This window comes from Dermacentor silvarum, chromosome 9 (genome assembly GCF_013339745.2).
Source record: "Dermacentor silvarum isolate Dsil-2018 chromosome 9, BIME_Dsil_1.4, whole genome shotgun sequence".
NCBI classification, from domain to species: Eukaryota; Metazoa; Arthropoda; class Arachnida; order Ixodida; family Ixodidae; genus Dermacentor; species Dermacentor silvarum.
In genome coordinates, this window is record NC_051162.1 from 24,420,777 (window position 1) to 24,426,225 (window position 5,449).

The following is a 5,449-nucleotide window of genomic DNA, read 5'->3' on the forward strand; positions in this document are numbered from 1 at the left end:
CACTTTCCCCTAGCGTACCGGTACTGTCTCCCTCTCCATCCCGCTATGTTTCTGGGTGACAAACCCCTCTTTAACACCAAAGCTGTCCTGGGTTTTCTTAGCGATGTTACATTGCATGTTATTTGCCCAATAGTTTCATAGCGCATCCTCTCTCCAGAGGATGCCGCTGCGATAGCAGTTTTGTATAGCACGGGTCTCCAGGCCATTGCATTTTAAAGGGCCTGTCAAGGCAGTAGTGCTTTTTGAAAGACTTATCAGTGATAAATTCTCATTTATCATCATTATCTTGCAATTTGTTCTTTCGTTTCATACATAGTGCACCTCATTAGCCATTGCCATAATTTTATTAGATATATATTTTACGCATTTTACAGCGATTGTTTTTAGGCCCTTTTACAGCCACGACACATCTACCTTTCGCAATTCGTTGCTCCATTGTCAACTTATAAACACAGGCCTGGCGCTCTTTGGCCATACCTGGCCCTTGCGCCATTAAACACCATACATCATCACAAATGTTTAATCAATGGGACGGCATACTGTCTACCGTTTGTCATGATGTCAAACTAAATGGCACGAAAAGCGACATTTGTGTACGTTGCTAGTCCGTAGTTCATTTCGCGCCGGTTGCGTCACGTATTAAAAAAAATGTCACAGTTTCGCCCTAAGGGCGAAGCAATGAATGCGATAGCAACACAGCAATGTCATACGAAGTAAGGTGAGCGGCTTTGGTAGCAACAACACGCAGAACTGTTGTCGACGCCATCGGCGTTTTGCCCGCGTTAGCTCAAAATGCGTGCGGCGTTGGTGACTGTTGCTGGAGCCTCTCATATAAATAGGCACTTGGTGCCGCAGCTAAACGTCGCGTCCCTTCCTTCCCCCTCCCCCACGGCCTCTCGCGCGTCTGAAGAAGGCGCGTTTGCTCTACATATATGGTGATTGTAAAGGAGGAAAGAGACGCCTACTTCTGCAGCCCTTAAGGAAGCACGGCGCAGAACGCGCGTTTGTTCTCCGCCGTGCGTTCACTCCCCGTGAAAGAGCGCGTCCCTCGCGCCCTTTCACTCGCACATACAGCGTTCGGCGGCGCGCGGCCACGATTTCATCTCCATTGACGTCATACGGAACCTCACGGCGACGGCGACGGCGACGCCGACGGCAGAAATCTGCTTTTGAGTGTCCATATAATTGCTATCGCAATAATAAATATTTTCTTTTTAATCCAAACGATGAAAACTGTGCGCGCACACAGGGCGCGACATTTGCGATGTTTGAATTTTGCACTATTTCCCGCGCGCTCCATACGTGACCGGCCGGCGCACTGCGTTACCGCGATAAAGAAAATAGTTCCCCAAGGAAGCTAAGCAGAAAACTTTCATACTCTTGCAAACCGCAGAAATTGTTAAGAAATATCATTATATTACAATATTTGTTAATAAATATTGCAATTTATGTCTATGAAAGCGTGGATTTGTATGCGTGTTTTTGTGTGAATGCGCGCTTGCGCTGTTGACTCTTTGGCGCATTCCGGAACTTTGTGCGTGCGGCGTATGTGTGCGGGTTGCGCAATGTGTTTACTGCGTTTTCTGTGCCCTTTGCCTCGCTGTGACATCTTTGGTATATTCCAACTTGTTGCTCGCTCTTTATGGGCTACACGTTGCCTCGAAGATCACCATGATCGCCTCCGACTCAGCCACATCGAAGGTGAGTGAGTGTTTCGAATTCCACTTGCTCGTTCATTGTGACGCTTTCAGCAAAAGTGCGTACAGAGCCCGTGTGTGTCTTCCACGCGCCTCTGTGCTCGTTTTCATTACTAGTACTATCTATCCTTCCGTTGCGAGAATTGGTTGTGCAGCACTAGATTTGTGATATTGAACATGAAGTTTTGTCCTGATTTAACTTCACAGCGCGCTTGTGGCGACGTAAAGCAGCTATGTGGAGCCAGCTAAAACACGGTGTTCCAGCGCCGATTGAAATTAGCATTAATGAGCGCTCGTGCTTTGCCGTTTTGGTGGAAACAATGCGACGTGAAATAGTCCGAACTGTACTGTAATCATGTATATTTCGTTCGCGCAACGCCGTCCATTGACGTGCATCTACTACATGGCGTGTCGGGATCGGCGAAAATATGCGCGGGGCGTTTTGCCGTTCGAATGTATTCTGCTGCGCTGTTCGCTTCAGGATCGAGTGCCCTGAGTCCGCTGACACGCCGTGCGGTAGACACGCGCTGTGGCGCGATAATAATAAAGAATTGCAAGGGCGTATTTGTGATTCTATGTGATAGGTGAGATAAAAAAGGGGCGATGCCAGCGAATGCTGTGAAATCATCAGGTCATGTGTGGTTTGTTTTCCGCCGGTACGCGCGCGTTGAACTTTTTTTTTAACCGTGATCTCCCTTCGACGCAATCGAGTGCTTCGCGCAAACGCCTTCGCGTAGGGCGCTCTATATTCACGGAAAAGGCAGATTCTGTGGGATTCTATGTTCTGCTTTAGTGGGATGAAACATTCAAAATAATGTCATCGTGTTAAGTTTGAGCATTTGGCCCTTCAGTAATTGATTGATTTAACTAAGTTTGAAAATCAGTACAGGAACGAGATGCTTGTGCATATTTGCCGTGTCATCCCACCTTGCTTCCAGTGGCATGTAGGCGTTATCGGCAAATGTCGAAATTAGGAAGGCTTTTTATGACAGAAGTGGACGGCTATGTCAAGAAGTTATTTTTGCTTTGAATTCACACACTAAAGAGGAGAGAGAGTGAAAGGGGAGCGTATCCTTGTGAACTAAATGACGCTTTGACATAAGCTTGGAACAATGGTTTGTTGGTGGAGCAGTTCTGTGGAATACTTGAGAGTAAGCAAACTGTAGTAGCAGCAGTTAGATGGGGAGTAAAAAATGCAACACTGGTTTTATATGAACGAGCTGCCTTTAAGATGTCGTCGCAACAGTTCAGTAGATGAGCAAAAATAATTTCAAAATTTAGGAGAGACATTAAAATAAATTATTTGCCCACTTCACAGTGCCAGTGGCAAGAGCAGCCATGCTTTAATGTTTTCAATCAGTCATTTATATCCATCCATTTATGTCGGCCGAATCGTTCATGTAGATGTTTTGATTGTTGCTTTTGATTTATCGTGGCGTCACATTTTAATACTGACATGTGTTTTCAGAATCAAAATGAGCCTGGAGACACCACAGCCGGAATGCGAAAGGTGAATTCTTTGGCCATTGATCGTGTAGCGTCACCATGATTAAATGCACTGTTGCCATGAGAATGTATTGCCGGGAGGTATTCTCCTTAAGATTTAGTAAAAACGGTAGCATGAAGTGTCTCCTCTGCGATTTTGCATAGCCTTTGATTTGCGAGTCGATTAATTTATTTGACGAGGTGGGCAGTTGGCACACCCTGCCTTTGTACACATTCAGCTGAGTAGGTCTGGGACACAGCAAGTGAATCTGATGTGTTGTGGTAATCGCATTAACGTCGACAGTTATCTTCCTGTTTGAGCTGCTACTGCTGCTTGCCAACACAAGCAGCAGTTGCCCAAGATGGCATGAAAGAGGTTCATTGAAGAGTGGCACATACCCTGAGTCACATACCCAGAGATCCAAGCAGGTCCATCAGATGGTTAATAACCCACTTCCCTCAACATAGCAGCCCTACCCATTAGGCCATCGACCACCAAGTGACACAAATTGGCTGGAAAATAGAGACAGACACCCGAAAGTATGTGAAGTATCCTACTTGCATTAAAGTTTTCGATACCTTGGTTTACTTACTATTTTATTTTTTACTGGGTGAATCGTTGTTTTTCTGAAGCACATGGCATCCTAACAGCATACATAACTAGCTATGACATTAGTTTTAGTTGTTTGTATTAGTGACATTAGTTGACATTTTAGGTCTGGAGCAGTCAGTATTTCTGTGATTTATTTGGAGTGTGGCTGTTGTGTAAATGTGCTTAAAATCCTTAAACTACCTCACTAATATTTACCTAAACGTGCAGTTTCGCATAGGTTGGAGAAGTGCTCATTCAGATGATCCTGGCACAGCTTGCCATGGTGGACCAGGCAAATTTGCAAGGGCCTTGATTCACCATGTGTTCACAAAAAAAAAGAACCTTATGGGCCACTCGCTTCTCGGAAACAACACCACCGATAGGCAAAAACAGGCTCTTGGCCTTATCAGGGTCAACACTGTTATAGGCAAGTACCATACATCCTTTTTCCCGTTGTATTTTTGCATTCACATTTTGTACATGGAATTACCAGCTTGCTATTAGCACAACAAATAACTTTCAAGTAGCCTGTGTCTCCAACTACGTGCTACAATAGCCTATTTGGAATGAATGTTCACTTGATCTCAAGTCTCTAACGCCTCCACACTAAAGTGCTAAATTTTAATAGCAGCCTTAACTGCCAGAAGTTATTGGTGGCTCCAACTGACAAAGTTAGGTGTATTTGCGCATTAGTTGCACTACTTGACTGTCATTGCAATCAATAGTTGCAATGAAGCAGCTACCAATCTGTGAAGCACGCTACCAATCTGGTGGTATAGAGGGTGTGCTTAAGTAGCCTGAAAGTGTTGTTATAATTGTGGAGAAGCTGTGCTCAAGTGCAGTTACTCCTCAACTCGAGGGACACTTCCACCAAATTTCAGCAATCAAAATGGCCCTCCAGATTCTGTAACGCAAAACATAGTGGTTTCACGTATTTCAACAGACCGCATTGAATTAAAGTTGCTCCTGTCTTGAAGGAGGTCCATGTGGTGGCAGACAGTAGCCTTAGGTGGCAGACAGTAGCAGACAGTAGACAGGGAGCTTAAGTTACGGGGCATAATTGTTAGGTTGTTTCGATCAAAGGAATAGGAACAGTTGCCAACTTCGTTGTCAACATTGCTATGTTTAGCGGTGTTCATTCATTTTAGGCACCCAACCTATTAAGATCCAATTTATCACATTGTATTCTAAGATGTGGAAAAATGAAAGGTATTTGACTTTTCCTCACGTTCCCATAAAATGATCAGTACTCAATAGGCCCTTGGCAGCTACTATATAAAGCTTCTTACACAACATGAAGCATGTCCACAGCTCCCACTTTGAAATTGTTGGAAATGTCTCCTGCTTTCTTACTTCAAGGACGCACTTGCCTGTTTTCAGCGTTATTATAAACCAGTGGTCAAGTACTATGGGTTTAGCTTTATTAAAGATTGAATGAGCTTTGTAGGTGTTCATGTTTATCCCTTTGAGGATCACATATATTCTGGAAATACGTCCCCCAATTTAAGCATTATATTTTTATTCTGGATTGCTCTTCAGAGTGACCTTTCGCGAAAAAAAAATGGTAAATAATTTTTTAGGTCACAACGTGACAAAGGTTTCTCAGTGTGCTCAGTTTTACACCATGTTTATGCTAGTTTGCCCTGCATGCTACAAATAATCACATTTTAAAAAT

The 5,449-nt window shown here is 44.1% G+C and overlaps 1 long non-coding RNA gene across 2 annotated transcripts; it reads left to right on the plus strand.

Moving 5' to 3' along the window:
* The first annotated feature begins 1,545 nt into the window (after positions 1-1,545).
* Positions 1,546-4,112, plus strand: LOC125940073 (uncharacterized). 2 transcript variants are annotated; one of them, XR_007463317.1, is made up of 3 exons: positions 1,546-1,701; positions 3,166-3,207; positions 4,013-4,112. It is a non-coding gene; the product is annotated as an uncharacterized LOC125940073 (long non-coding RNA). The 2 variants fall into 2 exon arrangements; XR_007463318.1 differs by having other exon boundaries at positions 4,003-4,058.
* The last annotated feature ends 1,337 nt before the right edge of the window (positions 4,113-5,449 follow it).